Below are 19,094 nucleotides of genomic sequence, written 5' to 3' on the forward strand. Positions count from 1 at the left end.
CGGGGTGATTTTTGTTTTTCGATCTTTTTCTATGAAAAAAAGCCATATATTTTTCCACATATTTGGCCCCCTCTTCCATCTCTCACCCACTATACCTGAGTTGTGTATAACTAATATTCAGGCGATCAATTTTGAAGTTCATATTGTTTCTCAATTTGATATCACACAGTAAAAGCTTCATCATTATTGTCTAAATTCAGTAAGTTGTTAAAATTTTTACTAATGAATTTTTCGCTTTTATGGAATTTTTTTATTGCTTCGATTTGACCGTTCTATCTTTTATTTTTATTTATTTTTATTTTATTTATTTATTTTTATTTATTCGCCAACGAGTAAATACTGTAATTATCTACTCATCAACAGTTTTAAAATGGAATAACCTAAGAACGATTTTGTCTTAAAAAAAATGCTTTACTCTCTATTTCCTGACACCAAATTCGTCTTATTACTTTTAAAAAGGACCATTGTTTTCAGCTAATGCTCTATTACTCTGCTCCAAAACATAAAACCTAACCCACTCCTAATTGTTATTTCAAATGCAGCATGTCCAATATGGGGCCACATCAATTTGCCTCTAAACGTAACTTATTTTATGTCTTTGTGATGTACTTGAAAGTCGGAACAATTTGATTCTATCTACTATCAATTGCTTGTCAAAACAACTCTTTAATAATAATTGCAAACAACGTCATTGCGACGCATTATCATTTATGATAGTTCTGTAGCCAATGGCATGAAGACGAATTTTCCTATCCAACAATCTGTCGGAAACGAACAAAAAGTAGAAAATTAGAACATTTTGCCCCTGAAGAAGAACATTTTTCGATTTTTGCTTAAAAGTCACTCTCTGTGATAGATTCCTGGAAATGTAAAGCAATTCCTCGACAATTCCTGGAAAAATGAAGCTAAACCATTGACTGTAAAAACCAACGGGTTGAATTTTCAGGCTTTTGCTCACTTCGGTAAGTAGTACCTGCCTACCTAACTAAAATTGAACCCAGACATTTTTACATGGAGGATAGGCGAAAATCTATTCCTTCTATCATAATAGCTCAAATTACTTCCCCCACCAAGTTTCAAGTGGATCTGAGCATTTTCTCCCAAGAATTGTAAAAGGGGAGTGAGAATCATTATCTCGTTTCCTCAATTTACTTACTCCATAAGTTTCAAAATATCTATAAAACAAAAGTAAACAAATGAGTATCACATTCTATCTGCAGAATATTTGGTGGTGAGGAGTGGTTTCGGAAGGCCCACGGGGCGTCTGTGTGCCTGCAGCCGTCAACACTGGAAAACTTTTGTTTTATTGCGGTTGAAACAAGCTGCGTTATCCCACGTTTCTGCTATAAAGCTGAATGCACGATGGACAATGGTGCTAGTAAGGCTATGGGCCCATTGAGAGGTAAGGCGTACACATCCAAAATATTTGTACATTCTTGATTTATACAAAGTGGAACACAACCTTCTGCTAAACACTTTGGGCATGGGAGGCGTGGGATGTTATATGGGTTTCTTGCTCCCTTGCATCCTCCAGTTATAGAGATTAAAATCGTTGCAGAGGTCTCGTTCAAACAAGGAGCAGGATGGCTACCCTTCTATTAAAAATTTGGCGGTAGGAGGGCCCCTACCTCTTTGGTTATCTCGTTGTATCAATTGAAAATCCTAGCGTGATTCCGTTTCAAATAAGGTGCAAAGTGCCTAGCTTTCTGCTGAGAATTTGATGGTAAGAGGGACAGGGGAGTGTTAGAGGGGTCGCACGCCAAATTTTTGCTTCTGTTTATAGACTGAAAATCCTTGCATGATTCCGATTGAAACAAGATGCAACATGCCTGCCATCCTTAGATTTTTGCATGAATCCGGTTCAAACGAGATGCCAAATAGCTAACCTTTTGTAAAAAAAAAGAATGGTTTGAAAAGGGGGAGGCTAAGAGGGCAATGCTTTAACTTTCTGCCACCAATAATACTAATTGAAAATCCTTCTATGACCTTGGATCACACAAGGTGCCATACACCTACCCTAATGCTAAAAATGTGGTATTTGGTTGAAGAGAGGAAGTAAAAACACTAGTTCATAAAAGAGCAATATACCTAACTTTGCGATGAAAAAAATAAAAGTGTGAGGGCGCAAGGGAGAGGAGAGGTATCCCACCCATTTTCGTTCTCTAGTCATACAGATAGAAAACCACTACATGGTTCAAACAATATGTAACGTCCCTGCTTTTCCCGAAGCCCACTTTTTACCCAAAATAATACAAACCCAAAATACCCAAATGTATATACCCAAAATATATACCCAAAATGTATAAAAGTTTGCAAGATTCTGCCTCAAACAAGGTGCAACATCCCTGACTTTCCTCAAAGGAGCACTGAAAGCAGCGAATTGAGGGTTTTGGAGGGGCAGCAAGCCCACATTGTGCCTCAAATAAAACAGACCGAAAATTATTATGTGGTTCCACTTAAAAGAAGGTGCAAGATGAAAAACATGACTACCTTTTCAGCTAAAAAGTTTATGGGCGGAACGACGGGGCAGGGCGGAACGACGGGGCAGGGCGGCCACTTTGGCACTTCCAGCTCATCTTTGCGCCACATAACAACTTTTCTTGTTTTGCATCAACCAGGGATTTGCTCATTTTTGCCAAATCATTATTTATAGTTTTCGGATATACACTCAGCAATAGAGTTATCAGCCCCTCGAAACTTTCAAAAATGGTTTATATTATTAATGAATTTCTATACAAAAATAGATTTTACGTACTTTCATCCGCTATTGATCAAGAATAAACCAGAATTAACAGAAATCATATTTCTCTTAGTTCAAAATTTGATTGTCTTGCCGCGAGCCAACTTTCTAATGTCACTACTAAGAAAGGAGCAAAAAGTAAGCTTCACTTTATTTACAAGTGAGGGAACTATTAAAGCTTGGGAGGTCCAATTGATGCCATTTGATGACGGACAGAATTAGCGTGAAAAAGTAGATGGCTGCACTTCCTGACCCGTGGGAAAATACTCCTTTTTTAATACTAAATATTTTCTATTTACTGTTCTAAGGAAAGACTTTGACAATGGGATGAGGAAACCATCGCACATCATAAGGACTTTAGACTTAATCTAAACTCAATTTGACACTTCTGCCTTCAAGCTTGAACGGAGCTTTCGAAACGAAGGTTAAACATATCTCGAAGAAACAAAACTCAGCAGAACAATTTCAAATAGGCCTCTATGGCACAGACATAAAACTCAACTTTAGTTCACAGACTGTATGCTCTGGGTAAAGGACAAGCGAAAATCATTCTTTTAGGCCCCAGGCAAGAATTATGAGTAGCTTTTGAAAATTTGATATCACATTCATCAATCCCCCTAAGGTGCAGACTTCAGTAAAAACCGTGGAGGTTAGACACTTACCGATTCCTCGCAAAAAACTGAAGTCGGTGGCGTAACAAGAAAAATTAAAATGGTTTGTTTGCTACTCATGGGATATTTTTGCGCGTAGGCCTACATATCCGAGGGTCCAAATACTTAATGGGAAAGCAGTCCAAATACGAGGGTCCAAATACTTAATGTCCAAATACTTAATGGGAGAGAGAGAACCATGACTTTAATCTATTTAATGAAAAAAAAAAAAAACTAGTTGTATTGGCCACTGCTGGCCTCCATGAAAAATAGTAGATTATGTTGTTTAGGTAATAAATTAAATAAATAAGTAAAAAAAATGAGGTTGCAAAATTAGAGAGAATATTCTCAAAGATTATATGCATCATATACGGATAACTTAAGTGGATATAATAATGATTTTACTAAAAAACTATTAAGCCAGGCTTCAAACACTGTAAAACCACAATATAAATTTTAAATAAAATGAAAAGAGAAAGTAAACCATAAAGTTTCAGTGAAAAACGAAAAGAAACATTGGAAGTACTATCTTAAGATGAATTAATTTAAAAAACGTTTTCCAAAAAAAAAAAACTTTTTAGAACAAGTTTTTCAAAGAAAAGTAAAGAGCTTCATTAAGCCTAAAATTAGCAGATATAAAGTCAAATAATCATCCAAGCGTAAAACTACCACAATCAATAAATAGATGAAACTCAAAACAAACAGAAATTAAAGTAAACATCAGATTCAAAATCAAAACGAGCGTAAATTAACATTAGTAAAGGTGATAACCGCCACGCTTTCTCAAGACCAGAACATAATTTGCAATTTACCGAAAAAAAAAACAACAGCAAATGAACGTTGATTTAATAGACATATACTGACATTTACTCCTTGAATTCTTCATATTTTTTAATTTATTAAAGTAAAAAAAGTGAAAAAATTTATAACGTATTTTGTTTTCAGTACAGCACAGATTATGCTCTGGTCTTCAGAAAGCAGGGGGTTGTCAGCCCTACTAATGTTAATTTTTACTCGTTTTGAATATGACTCGATTATATATTGTAATTTCTGTTCGTTTCGACTTTCATTTATTTATTGATAGTGATTTGTGGTAGTTTTACCCTTGGAAGATTATTTGACTTTATTTCTGCTCATTTTCGGCTTAATGGAGCTCTTTACTTTTCTTTGAAAAACTTGTTTTATGGAAAAAGTATTTTCAACTAATTTCTGTTTTAGTGACATAATCTTTCTCATTAAAAAACTATATCTTTTCGGTTTTTTTTTAGAAGAATAAATGGTTTGGCTTGCTATTTGTATGTTGAGAGAAACTTTTTCAACAATATATAATCCTGACACAAATAGTATTTTTTAATTTAATTTTATACCTTCTAAAGTTGACCAGAAAAATAAATTTAATATCATTCCTGGAAGATTCTACCTATGCTTTTTTACAGCCTGGATACACATACATTATTTTTATTTATTTAAATTGTAAGAGCAGAAGTAGTAATAGTAGTAGCCCCGAAAGCTTCAACTCAATCCCCCAGTCACTGCTGGCCACCATGAAAAATAGTAGATTATGTTGTTTAGGTGATAAATTAAATAAATAACTAAAAAAAAATGAGGTTGCAAAATTAGAGATAAATATTCTCAAAGATTATATGCATCATATACGGATAACCTAAGTGGATATAATAATGATTTTACTAAAAAACTATTAAGCCAGGCTTCAAACACTGTAAAACCACAATATAAATTTTAAATAAAATGAAAAAGTAAACCATGAAGTTTCAGTGAAAAACGAAAAGAAACATTAGGAGTACCATCCAAAAAAAAAAACACTTTTTGAAATAAGTTTTTCAAAGAAAAGTAAAGAGCTTTATTAGGCCTAAAATTAACAGATATAAAGTCAAATAATCATCCAAGCGTAAAACTACCACAATCAATAAATAGATGAAAATCAAAACAAACAGAAATTAAAATAAACGTCAGATTCAAAATCAAAACGAGCGTAAATTAACATTAGTAAAGGTGATAACCGCCACGCTTTCTCAAGACCAGAACATAATTTGCAATTTACAAAAAAAAAAAAAAAAACACCAAATGAACGTTGATTTAATAGACATATACTGAAATTTATTTCTTGAATTCTTCATATTTTTTCATTTATTAAAGTGAAAAAAGTGAAAACATTTATAACGTATTTTGTTTTCAGTACAGCACAAATTATGCTCTGGTCGTCAGAAAGCAGGGGGTTATCAGCCCTACTAATGTTAATTTTTACTCGTTTTGAGTTTGACTCGATTATATATTGTAATTTCTGTTCGTTTCGACTTTCATTTATTTATTGATAGTGATTTGTGGTAGTTTTACACTTGGAAGATTATTTGACTTTATTTCTGCTCATTTTTGGCTTAATGGAGCTCTTTACTTTTCTTTGAAAAACTTGTTTTATGGAAAAAGTGTTTTAAACTAATTTCTGTTTTAGTGACATAATCTTTTTCATGAAAAAACTATATCTTTTCGGTTTTTTTTTTTTTTGAAGAATCAATGGTTTGGCTTGCTTTTTGTATGTTGAGAGAAACTTTTTCAACAATTTATAATCCTGACACAAATAGTATTTTTAATTTAATTTTATACCTCCTAAAGTTGACCAGAAAAATAAATTTAATATCATTCCTGGAAGATTCTACCTATGCTTTTTTACAGCCTGGATACGCATACATTATTTTTATTTATTTAAATTGTAAGAGCAGAAGTAGTAATAGTAGTAGCCCCGAAAGCTTCAACTCAATCCCCCCAGTCATTCTCGATATATTGCTGAAGTGCATTATTGGCAACCATAAACATAATGCCTTTTGATTTAGTTTTAAATCATAATGGGCCAATTGCATAGTTGGGGTGGGGTGGGGGGGTTGCCATGGCCAATATCCCTAAAGGCATAGTTACTGGACCATTCTACTATGTTGAACAAAATGGTTGTCTCAAAATTTTGACTGGATGTGTTTGGAAACTGAATGGGCTTGAGAGAAGGGCTACTTGCCCTCCAGCCCGTTTTTATTCTTAAAAAGAGTACTAGAACTTTTAATTTCGAATCGAAAGCTCCATGCTTCAATGATATTCCAAATTATTATAGAGCGGTGCTGCCTATGGTATTGCTTATATGCCCTTTTGAAAACCTGCATGCATATAGTTTTTTTCCGTTAACTGAAACTCCCGAAACATTCCCTAAAAGTTTCATCTTAATACCCTTAGCATCATTAGTTAAATTAACTGTAGTGGTATTATTAAAAGTATACACATGGTGCCTTTTGGCTCGTCCAAAATCCCCCACAACTTACTCCTAAAGGTCTAACTTAATAATATAAGCTGTTCTTGAGATATTGTATTGTCACCTTTTGGAAGTTCAAATAACCATAGTTTGTTTTGATTTAGTTACAAATCCACCTAAATATTCATTAATTAATTAAGGAATATTGGACTACTAAAGAGATTGTTATATGCTCTTTGGACTATTGGTTACAAAATGGCTATCTAACAAATTCAATCAAATGCGTTTGAGGAGTAGAGGACGTCAGGAAGGGGCTATTTTCCATTCATCATGTTTGGCTCTTAAAAGGGAACAATTACATTTCTAATCAAATAAGCCTCCTCTAAAGTTCACAACACTACCCCTTCCATCAAAACTTTACTTGCCCCCGGGCCATAACTTACAACCCTTACCCCCAGACTCTGGGGGGAGGGGGACCTCAAAGGCCTTGTTACGCGGTCTTTGGACTATTTTTAATTTTGACTCTTAAAAAGAGCACTTAAACTTCCAATTTCCAATCAAAAGATCCCCTTTCAAAGTTTATACGACTGCTCTTTCCATGAAAACCTTATATGTCCTCGGGGCATAACTTATAGGGGTTGTTGCCCACAACAAAACCGTGCGTCAATGGACCCAACATGACTCCATACTCTTACGAGAAGGAACATTTTTGCTCCTTCTGTTTCTATATTTAATCTAAACTAACCTGAACCACAAAAATAATTTTGTCGACTGTGTTCTCAATAACACACAAGTACTAACATTATTTTCGGACCTTTAAACTATGTCAAACAAAATGGCAATCTCGAAACTTTGATTGGAGGTTTTAGGGGAATTAATAGGCGACGAGGGGGGGGGGCTCGATGCCCTCGAATAACTTTCAACTATTAAAGAGTGAACTAGCCCTTTCAGTTTACAATAGATATACAATGTTTACAATTTGCAATTAGAGCCCTTTTCGAAGTTTCTACAACAACAAATGACCATCTTAATAATTTCTATCAGATCCCTTTCCATTTTCAATCAAATGAGCCCTTTTTGAAGTTTCTACGACGTCAAATGACCATCTTAAAATTTCTATCAGATGCATTTTGGGAAAATATGATGCGTGTGGGGGGGGGGGGGTATCTGCCCTCCGATCACTTTTGATTCTTAAAAAGGACACCATAACTTCTTATTACCAATCCAACGACCCCCCTCTGAAGTTTATACGACCACCCTTTCTACGAAAACCTTATATGCCTCCAAGGAGCAGCTTACAACACTTGTCCTGAGGGTTATGGGGGAATGTCATCCTCAAAGACATAATTTCTGGACCTTTCAACTACTCTGAACAAAATTACTGTCTTCAAATTTTGACTGGATGTGTTTAGAGAAATGATTGGAGCGGGGTAGGGGGCTTGTTCGCTATCTAATCACTTTCGACTGTTAAAAAGGGCACTAGAACTTCTGACTACCAATCCACTGAGCCCCCTCCAAGGTTTATACAACCACCCCTTTTATAAAAATGTTATGTGCCCATAGGGTATAACTAACAGCACTTGCCTTAAAGGCTTGGGGGGGGGGTGCCATTCTCAAACACACAATTTCTGGACCTTTCAACTACGCTGAACAAAATGGCTATCTCAAAATTTTGACTGGATGTGTTTGAGGAAATAATTAATGTGGGAAAGGAGGGGGCTGGTTGCCCTCTAATCACTTTCGACTGTTAAAAAGGGCACTAGAACTTATGATTAAGAAACCACTGACCCCCCTCTGAGGTTTATACGACCACCCTTTCTATAAAGTCTCATATGCCCGTAGGGCATAACTTACAACACTTGCCCTGAGGGCTGTGAGGAGTTGTCATCCTCGAAGGCATAATTACGAGACCTTTCAACTACACTGGACAAATTGGCTGTCTCAAAATTTTGATTGGATGTTTTTGGGAAATGATTTGTGGGTGGAGGCTGGTTGCCCTCTAATCACTTTTGACTAATAAAAAGGATACTAGCCCTCTCAGTTTTCAATCGATTGAGCTACTTTTGAAGTTTCTACGACAACTCCTTCCTTACGAATTACCCAGGTAATTCGTAATTTTTACTTAGGCAGTGCTATTGCACTATCTACGATAGTAAAACTGCTAAAGTTCGCTATATACTCGGATGACGTTGAAGAAACGAGAGATAGAAGCAGATCTTTGGTAACCTTTTCTGATACGTCCCCCTATATTTCAAACATATACACCTGAACAAAAAAGAAGGTATATATCAAAGCATCACTTTATTTCCGAAATTGGCAAAAGCACTTCACTTCGGGTCCTGTTATTTTTATTTCTATATACGCTCACAAAAAAGTGGTCAACAATATCCCAGAGCCATATCGAAATATGTTTGCCAAGAAGATTCAAAGTGAAGTTCCTTGCCAAACGTTAGCTTGAATTTACTATACGCTTGAAGGTTAGATTCCCCAAGTTGAAACACTGACGAATCAAGGGGGCCATCCCCTGGATTTGTTCTGGCAATGATTCCGTTTTTTTTCCGTTTTTTCACTCTTTCAGGGTTCGGACAGGTTGGTTCGTTTCAAATTAAAGGCTCTGTCCTATTTTTATAGGATTTCCCGGGCCCAAATATAGGCCAAATATAGGATTCGTAAGTCCTCGGGATCAGATCTGTGGTAGATGGCGTGGGATGCATGGTCACATAAATTACCAAGTTTCATCCCGATCTCTCCAATCTAAGCGTTTTCCATGATTTTTGGTCTCCCCCAATTCCCCCCAATGTCACCAGATCCGGTCGGTATTTAAAATAAGAGCTTTGAGACACGATATTCTTCTGAATATCAAATTTCATTGAGATCCGATCACCCGTTCGCAAGTTAAAAATACCTCATTTTTTCTAATTTTTCAGAATCAACCCCCCCCCCAAACTACCCCAAAGAGAGCGGATCCATTCTCTTTATGTCAATCATGTATCTAGGACTTGTGCTTATTTTTCCCACCAAGTTTCAGCCCAATCCCTCCAATCTAAGCGTTTTCCATGATTTTAGGTCACCCCAAACGCCCCCCCCCCCAATGTCACCAGATCCGGTCGGGATTTAAAATAAGAGCTTTAAGACACGATATCCTTCTAAATATCAAATTTCATTGAGATCCGATCACCCGTTCGTAAGTTAAAAATACCTCATTTTTTCTAATTTTTCAGAATCAACCCCCCCCCCCCTCCCAACTACCCCAAAGAGAGCGGATCCGTTCAGGTTATGTCAATCATGTATCTAGGACTTGTGCTCATTTTTACCACCAAGTTTCATGCCAATCCCTCCACTCTAAGTTTTTTTCAAGATTTTAGGTTTCCCCTCCAAACTCCCCCCAATGTCACCAGATCCGGTCGGGATTTAAAATAACAGCTCTGAGACACGATACCATTCCAAACATCAAATTTCATTAAGATCTGATCAACAATTCGTAAGTTAAAAATACTTCATTTTTCTATTTTTCTGAATTATCGGGCCCCCACTCCCCCCCCAGATGGTCAAATCGGGAAAATGACTATTTCTAATTTGATCTGGTCCAGTTCCTGATACGCCTGCCAAGTTTCATCGTCCTAGCTTACCTGGAAGTGCCTAAAGTAGCAAAACCAGGACCAACAGACAAACACACCGACAGAATTTGCGATTGCTATATGTCACTTGGTTAATACCAAGTGCCATAAAAACACTATGCTACAATGAGATTAACCGAACAGACGGACCAAAGGATGGTGAGGCGATAAACGATAAAAAGCTGATTCCGACAATCTTCCATGCAGGAGGGCAAACTTTGCACTTATATCAGGGACATCAAACTTACGAATTATCTTACCATTGCTATACCAAGGGGGGAGATAAAGTAAAAATTTACAATATCTGAAATAAAAAGTCCGAATCTGACATCATTTTTCTTTAGAAGGGGATAAAGACCAGATAGATAAAGGAAAGATTGATCACAGAATGTAGCCTACCCAGTGCACGTCTTTTATACTTCCCTCAATTAGCAACTATCTTAGAATAGCCCATTTGGATAACTGGGCCGTATTCACATCAGCCAGCCAGCGTTCAGCCAGGAAACACATAAGTCGCAAGAACTCCAGTCTCATTAAGCAGAGACTGCTAGCCTATATACTGATCTTCGCTCATTTCGGACAGGCCCAACATGACAAAAAAACAAAACATAGGCTACTAAGTCAACACAACAGCATAGCCCAGGCAGAAGCAGCTTACTAAGCCCAACACAAAGCATTAGTTAAGTTCAAAAGGCTCAACAGTTGTAATTAATAATCAATGTACACCAAAAAACAGAAAATTGCAAATCATGAGCGATGTTCTTAGTGCTCTTCAGCCGAAAATATAGGAATAATAGGATTGTAGCCAAAATATAGGCATTTTATAGGAGTGCATTAAAATATAGGAATTTATTGGAATTTATAGGCGAGTCCGAACACTGCTCTTTTTTAAATATACCTGTCCATTTGGACAATTATTGACGCCCTTGTCACACTCCCCCCCCCAAGATTTTGCTATAGATCCGCCCTTGAGTTGAAATTGTACGCTACACCCATTTTTGAATAGCTATCCAGGCCGACGTAAATATTTTTACGAGAAAACAACTTAAAATAAAAACAAAATTATCCACCTTTAGAAAAAAAGATTGAGTAAGCACGACATACTTGGTTGGCATTGGGCTTAATGAGCGCAAGATCCCGTTTAGAAGAAGAGGGTGACATGACTTATACATCAGTGAGGGGGTTCAACTGTTCGAATAAGAGTCAACACAAGCACTGGCGTCAATTGCAGTAGACTAGATTTTGATTATTTTTTTTCCGACCTTCTATTGAAAAATGTCTGTATTTTCTTCGAAAATAGAAAGGAAAAAACTACTCTCCTTCCCTCCAAGATTTTGTAAACATATCCCATCTCCTGATTTCCATGAACTGACAACACTTAACATAAATTAAGGTCAAAATCCATACTAAAATGGATTTTGATATTGCTTTAAGACCCATCTTCATTGATGTAATAAGATTTATGATTCTACCCCTTAGGAAGCCCTTACACATTTTGCGAACAACGAATATCGCAAAGTCTCAATGCGTGCATTATATAAATGGTAGGTTTTCATAACACCCCACCAATCCCTGCCTCGCCAAAAATGACGTGTTCTTGGTCAAATAACAGAACCGCGTATACATCTCCCTGAAAAGAATGAAGTGGAATTGGTGATACCTCAAAATCGCGTATATCTCCGAAGAAGTTGTACACTCTCATCTGGTTTTCGATAGTGAAAGGGAATGAACGTCTTATGCATAAAGGCAAGCAAGGACTGCATACATTTTAAAGAAATCATGTACAGCAAGTAGATTTCACTAAAAGGTGACACATTTTTAATGTAGTTCGGTAAGTATACTCTTTCGGGAAGTATTCAAAACTTCATGAGACTTGGAATTTTTGTGTTTTCAGGAAGGAGGTAAAATAGTTTTTCTGGTCCTCGTACAAGAGTTCGCCCTTTCAAAACACATAAAATTTGTCAGTTCACCAACATATGACTCGAATGAAGTAGGGTCAGTTTGTCAGTCCATTGTACAAGATATATTCTATTATTTATTAAAACATGCGTTAACCAGCTCCAAATGGCACTTGTTCTCACTAGCCACTTTTTAAGAACTTTTTCAATTTTTGGTTATAATTGGCCATGTTCGCACTTTAAAACAGGTGCAGCTTCCGCTGCGACCATTACTAGAGATTACTAGAAACACACGAAAAAGCATTCGGCTTTTTTTGTTGGATCTAGTAAAGAATGAACCCCAGAGAACCAGAGAGAAAGAGCATTCAAATATGATATCATAGTATAGTGTTACTCTATATTATCTTATATATGAGGATGCGGTTTTGTCAAAATGTACATTTTATTTTAATAGCATGGTTTTAATCGTTTCAAAAAGTCATGGATATAGCAATTTCCTTTCAAATGAACCCTTAAACATCTCTCTGTGATTTTTCAGCACCCTATAAGTGACAACAAAAAGAAAGAAGCAAGAATAAAAAAGAAAATACAAGACTGCTAAGTAATTTTCCTTGATACGAATTTCACTTTGATGCGATGCCATTTTTGAGGAGTTTTAGGCTATTTTGGATGTTCCCATGAAGTTGCTTTTTTATAACGAACATTCATCGCTGAGATTAATAATATGAAAAAAACTTCGTTTTCTTAAAGAGTTAAAGAGGCTGCGTCCCAAAGTCAAACCTTAAAACGTACAGGAATTAGGAAAGGCAGTTGGGGGGCTGCCGCCCCCCAAACCCCCCGCTTTTAAAGACTCTTTTGTACAGGTTTTTTGTTTTGTTAATTAAAAGAGGGCCTTTCCGAAGCCAAGAGCGGGGGGTTAGGGGGGCGGCAGCCCCCCACAACAAAAAATCTGTACAAAAGAGTCTTTAAAAGCGGAGGGTTTGGGGGCGGCAGCCCCCCAACTGCCTCTCCTAATTCCTGTACGTTTTAAGGTTCGACTTTGGGACGCAGCCTCTTTAACTCTTTAAGAAAACGAAGTTTTTTTCATATTATTTCTGTACGTTTTTCTACAATCCATGGTGGATGTAATTTAATAATTCCTGTACTCCTCGTACAGGAATTAGGACTGCCTCTCCTAATTCCTGTACGTTTCAAGGTTTGACTTTAGGACGCAGCCTCTTTAACTCTTTAAGAAAACGAAGTTTTTTTCATATTTTGTGAAAAAGAAACTCCCGATAAGGGACTTGAACCCTGGACCTTAGGATTAAAAGTCCCACGCTCTACCGACTGAGCTAACCGGGCATGTTTGAAGTCGAAATACCTGCATGTGTATAAATAACTTTTAAGAATTTAAAAAATTAACTTGGGCTCTTATGGGGAAATGGGTTTTTCTAAGCTAGAAAATCGGGGGGGTTAAGATTTTCCGACGAAACTTTCCAGGAAAATTACTCGGAGAATTCCGCGTCGAATGAGTCTTCGTACACCCAGATCCGATGTCGGCTGTGACCTGTAGGCGTGGCGAAAAAAAAACAAAATGAGAACATGAACATTATGTGGCTATGCGTGGTTTCTGGAAGGAGTTATCGGATCGAGCTGAAATTTCGCGGATAAGCTCCTGGGCCCTAGGGGACCTTAAATTGTGAATTTCAGCCTGATCGGACAACGTTAAAGGGGGGCTGGGGTTGGGGGGTCGAAACTTTCGGCCAGATTTTCCCCATGAAGGAAAAGTCGGAGGGGGATGAAATTTGGCAGGTTTCTTAGTTGGAGCTCGGGCTACGAAATGCATCCCTCCGCGACCACTGGAACCGAAGATCGCTTAACATTGTCGTGGTTCGCCTCTCTTAAAGAGGCACGAGTGTGCCTCCTTGAAAGAACTACTAGCTGCTATGCCTAAATCAGGTTCAAAAGGCGATTCTTTTTCTGATAGTTTTTTACGCGTTTCAAAAATTTCGGTTAATACGGATTAAAGTTGATTATTAGATAATTTAGACAAGCTAAAAATCAAGGAAGATGGGACTTTTTTTTACAGGAATAAGGACGGCATGAATACTTCTAGTGAAATACTTTTTTGGAAATTTCTCTTCTGATAATACTAGAACAAAACTTTTCAAAGAAGAGACTTGCCAGTAAATAGAATTTCAATAAGAGCTAAAAAAAGAGGGGGGGCAGCCATTTACGCAAGCTTAACTCAAAGGAAGTGCAGAAACTCTTTTCTTCAGTAGCTGTCTTGATTACTGAACGGCAAATACAATTCTGGTGGTGAGTCATCGTTGGTGATAGATATAGGGAAGTCCCTATCTAGGCTTGAGTGCAGTTTAATTTTTGATATCTTTACTTAAACTTCCGTCGTGAAGAAATATTTTTAAAAAATTTCAAAGAAATCCATTTCAAACAACAAAAAATAATAGAAAATTCTAGTCAGCAAATGTGTCAAGCAAAAAGCAACAAATTTCTGGCCCCTCACCCCGATCCTGGTTTATTACAGTATTTTGTTATGTGTCAAGCAAAAAGCATCGATAGCCCCCCCCGCCCGATCGCGGTTTATTACAGTTTTTGTTCAGTGAGAAGCTATTTGTAGTAGTCTTAAGTACTCTGGTTAGATCATGCCGATTTAAAAATAAAATAAAAAATATGAATAAAATATAAACGAATATCAAACATAAACTTGGAATTACGCAGATATCTTAAACAGAAGTTATTTAAGGTCACAAGTATTTTTCCTCTTTAATCAAAATACGTTCTGAAAGTTTTTTTCGAAAAATTTCGAAGTTTTTATCTGATTGGCCAATATGTCATTTCTTCGTCTCCAAAATCTGTGATTGACTGAAATATAGAAACAGGAAAATTTACTTAACTGGTTAAATAAGTAAACTGATTGGATTGAGATATACCATTGTTGTATGCATTTTTCATATTATCTTAATTCACTTTTTTTTCAGAGATAAAAAAAAAAACAACTAATTGTGCAGTTAAATTGTCTTTTCAAATTTAGCAATATGAAATTCAAACTTCTTAGCCGTGGAGTATATTGCAATTAATTTCACCGAATTCAAATAATTAAATTAGATTCACCGAAGGCTGGGGGATGCAAACTCATCCAAACCATTAAAAAATGCGAATCAAACGATTTATAAAAGAAATCACAAAATTCTTGATGGAAGATCCTCAGGGAGGGTCAAAAATGAAACTATATGAAAATGAAACTTGTTGAGTGAACTCTTACGTTTGTGGAATGCTGAACTGCTTTTCTTAGTGTCATGTTCCCTGTAAATCTGATCATGGCTCAGTAGCTGGGAACCTGCCCACTGTACAAGCGGTCATATGCTTTTGTGGTACTTATCACACGTTTCTCCCTGGAAATTATGCAACTGCTACTATTACTAATATTAAAACTCACTGCAACACCAGGCCGCCTGAAGCCAGCATAGCAGCGCAGACTCCTACTTCGCCCCAATCTACTCAAATCTCCACTCTCCACCTTTTCATGAAGTTACAATCCCTTTCATATCCTTCCCCTTCGCGGACGGTCTGCTTTTCCCTTGGCCATAGACACGAGTCTAAACACATAGCATCAATCCTAAGGAACCTTATATTTTGATTTTTTTTTAGAATTGTCGTTTATTCTCTGACAGTTTGTTCCCTACTAACAAACAGAAACTTATGTGCGGTCTCATGTTCATTTGCCATTTTATAGATTACTTGAGAAAAAATCCTTGCGAAAGTAGTAAATTGGACCCTGCTAAAGCTGAGAAATACACTGCCTAAATTCAAAGTACAAAATATAAACTGCTTTATTTCAAACCAATACAACAAAATCATTCCTGGACGAAGTCGGATCAACTTCAGAACAAAACCATAGAAATTGCAGGACGTCCTTCGATTTTCATTCCAGTCTGAGGCATTTTCAGACCAGAAACCTTAAGCTGTAACTTGAGAAATCCGATAGAAACAAATATTTTTCAGTTTTGTTTCTCAGTTTCAAAATTAACATTTTTTACTTTTTATTGTTTAAGCTCTTTATTGGGATATCTGGTAGAAAAAAAAATACTTTTGAAAGTGTACAAAAGCCCACTACTTCTTTTTCTATCCATGTTTATGTGATTCCTTCAATCAACCTGTTCTCATTCTGAGTTACAATCCGATATATTTTTTCTAATTTCTTATTCTCTTTTCTCTTGTTTGATTCAGATTATTGTATACTCATTATTTCCTTACAAACCCTTTCAAGAAAGTGGGGCAATTTGCGCAAATGATTCTTCCAATAAGCGAATTATAAGATAAAATCGATACAGTTCAACAACAGTGGCTCTTTTTAATTTTTTTTTTTTTTTTTTTTTTTTTTTATTGAAAATATATGGTAATCATTTGATATTTAATGATACTTCAAAGATTAGTAATGGAAACAAAATGACAAAAACTAGGAATTAAACTGTAAACCATGGAAATTGAGCAAAGCTACGGAGGCAAGTCAAATGAAAAGAACTGAAACTTCAATACCAGTCTTAGGAAACAAGAACTGTCGAGGAAACCAAGTGAGAAAATCTTTATGAGATTTTTATGATTAATGTTACTAGCAAATTCTGTTCAATTTCCTCTTTACATAGTATGAATAATGCCCAGATAAAATTTTTTTGAACAAATATACTTCATGATTCTTTTACCTTCAGCTCAATGTACAGCAAGAACAGAAGATAGAAAAAAGCAAAATAATTATCTTTAGTAAAGCTTTGTACCTAATTTTATTATTTTTCTAGACAATGCGATGCAACATTTTTTTTGTTTTTAGAGACAAACTTGAGCTCCCTCCCAAGATTTTGAATTAAAATCAAGTTGTCATCAAATCATGGTTTGTAGGAAAAAAAAGCCAATACTAAGTCTGGATGAGAGGCAAAGCTTTTTTTAATCTGAAAAAATTTCAGATTAAGAAAAAAAAAAATTCTGTGCAATGCAAGTCTGTGTTTTTTTTTAGAGACAGCTTTCCCTCACATCACTTTCCCTGAAGCTTGAGAATCTCAGTATTGGAGGAACATAATTCAAAGCTGTTTGTATCCAAAATTTGACGATATTATCTTAATTTTTAACCGCTTTGAGTTTGACAAACTATTAGTTATCGATCTTGGTTTTGGTTTATTAGCCGATGACGTCAAAAGAAACTAGTACGCAAGGTTTCAGAATTATTATAAAATAGCCCTTTAACTTCAAACTACATTAATCAATGGCTCATTTTTTTTTTTTTTTTTTGTTTTTTTTTTTCATGTTGTTAGCTATGGCCGAATTACCCGTAATAAGAATGTATGTGCTGAAACTGCCGAATTGATAGTATGATTAGTGAACATGCCGCTTTAATTTCCATTAGTTATTTAATCGTGAACTACGAGAGCACATGCCATTTTGTTGAACGAGGGTCCTTTCCAAGGTGGTGAATGTAGACAACCTGTCTCATGCGCTTATCCAAACGAGTCTTACTGTTTTGCACTAAGATCCTAAGTAAGGAAAGTTATTGTTTTTTCGTTGTTGTTGTTTTGTTTCTTTTCATCTTATTTATCTAATCCTATTTTAGGTTATTTGTCTAGCTCTGGTTTCTAAATTTTTTTGAACAAAACTGCCATTCAAAGGATCACCGATCTCAACTTGAAAGACTTTAAACATCCCATAGGTCTCTAATACTGTCGTAGCAAGGTGGGTTGATAGTCTGCTTGGCAAAACGGAGCCCAGGGATCGATCCCCGCTGCAGCAAGGTTGGGCAATATCCTTACTATTTGTCCCTGTAGAAAAAAGCCCAGCAAATAAAATGCCTATTCGACACCCTATGCACCAGCGACAGCTCTGAAGGACCTTTATCCCTTTTATATAGGCCTCCAGCAGCTCGGTATATAAAACCAACATAGCTGGAAATCTGGTTGGGGTTGCTTAGAAAGGAAACATCTAAAAAGCGAAAAAAAAAACTCTCCTTCCCAGATGCTTGCATGATACATTTATGTCAAAACATGGGAAGAGTTATCAAAAGATATTGAAGAAGTTAAATATGTAATTGGCTAATGTCCCTACGCCTCAACTCAAGAAACAATCGCGTGAAAATTATACAACGGGTACCTGAGGCAATGACTGTCGCCCGATGGGATCTATTTCTAGTAAAGAATAATTAGTGATGTATCAATACGTCGTTTAACCCCATCTAAGAAAAACAGAGAAGGGAGAGGGAGAATATAAGTTGCAACTTTTGATTGCAGCTGTTGACTAAAGCAAACAAGATTTGGGGCCTTTTCCATTGATAAACCAGATTCGAGATTCATAATTTAGTTTGTAAAATACACCGTTCCTGAATAATTTGAATAATGGGAATACTTTTCCACTAAAAATCAGGACTGTGAATTCATAATGTATATTTTGAACCCAACAACCATGCTTAAAAGCAAGATTTTGGGTTTTTATATTGCAGATTTGGTGCATCGTAAGTTTTGGATTGCGGCTTTATAAATTTTATGTTCCATAATTCTTAATTCAACAATCCAATTTTATATATTCACTTACTCCAATGATAATTCTAAAGACTGTTTCTGGTTTGTTAAAAATCTGGTTTGTCAGTGATAAAGACGTTTGTTCAATGTATTTCGACATTTTCGTAGCATTAACATAGGTACTAATTTCAAGGGGATATAGCCTTATTCAAAGTACTGATGAGGAGAACTAAATCCAACAAAAAAAAGACTTGAAAGGGCTCTATAGAATATAGAGATGCTTACTAAAAATGGCAAAGGCATTTTTGACCATAATTTTGACATGAATCATCATTATACCCTTTTTTTTACTATGATTAATATTTCTTTTAATTTCTTTTAATTTTAATTTAAAATGTACTTTTAGCGCTGCCATAATTGTATATATTAGTTATATACC

The 19,094-nt window shown here is 36.0% G+C and overlaps 1 protein-coding gene across 5 annotated transcripts in view; it reads right to left on the reverse strand.

The window, feature by feature from the left end:
- LOC136039420 (BUB3-interacting and GLEBS motif-containing protein ZNF207-like) overlaps positions 1-19,094 on the reverse strand; it is a 92,721-nt gene that overhangs the window by 25,719 nt on the left and 47,908 nt on the right. The gene's annotated exons all lie outside the window — the stretch shown is intronic.

Source organism: Artemia franciscana, chromosome 19 (assembly GCF_032884065.1).
Source record: "Artemia franciscana chromosome 19, ASM3288406v1, whole genome shotgun sequence".
Classification (NCBI taxonomy): domain Eukaryota; kingdom Metazoa; phylum Arthropoda; class Branchiopoda; order Anostraca; family Artemiidae; genus Artemia; species Artemia franciscana.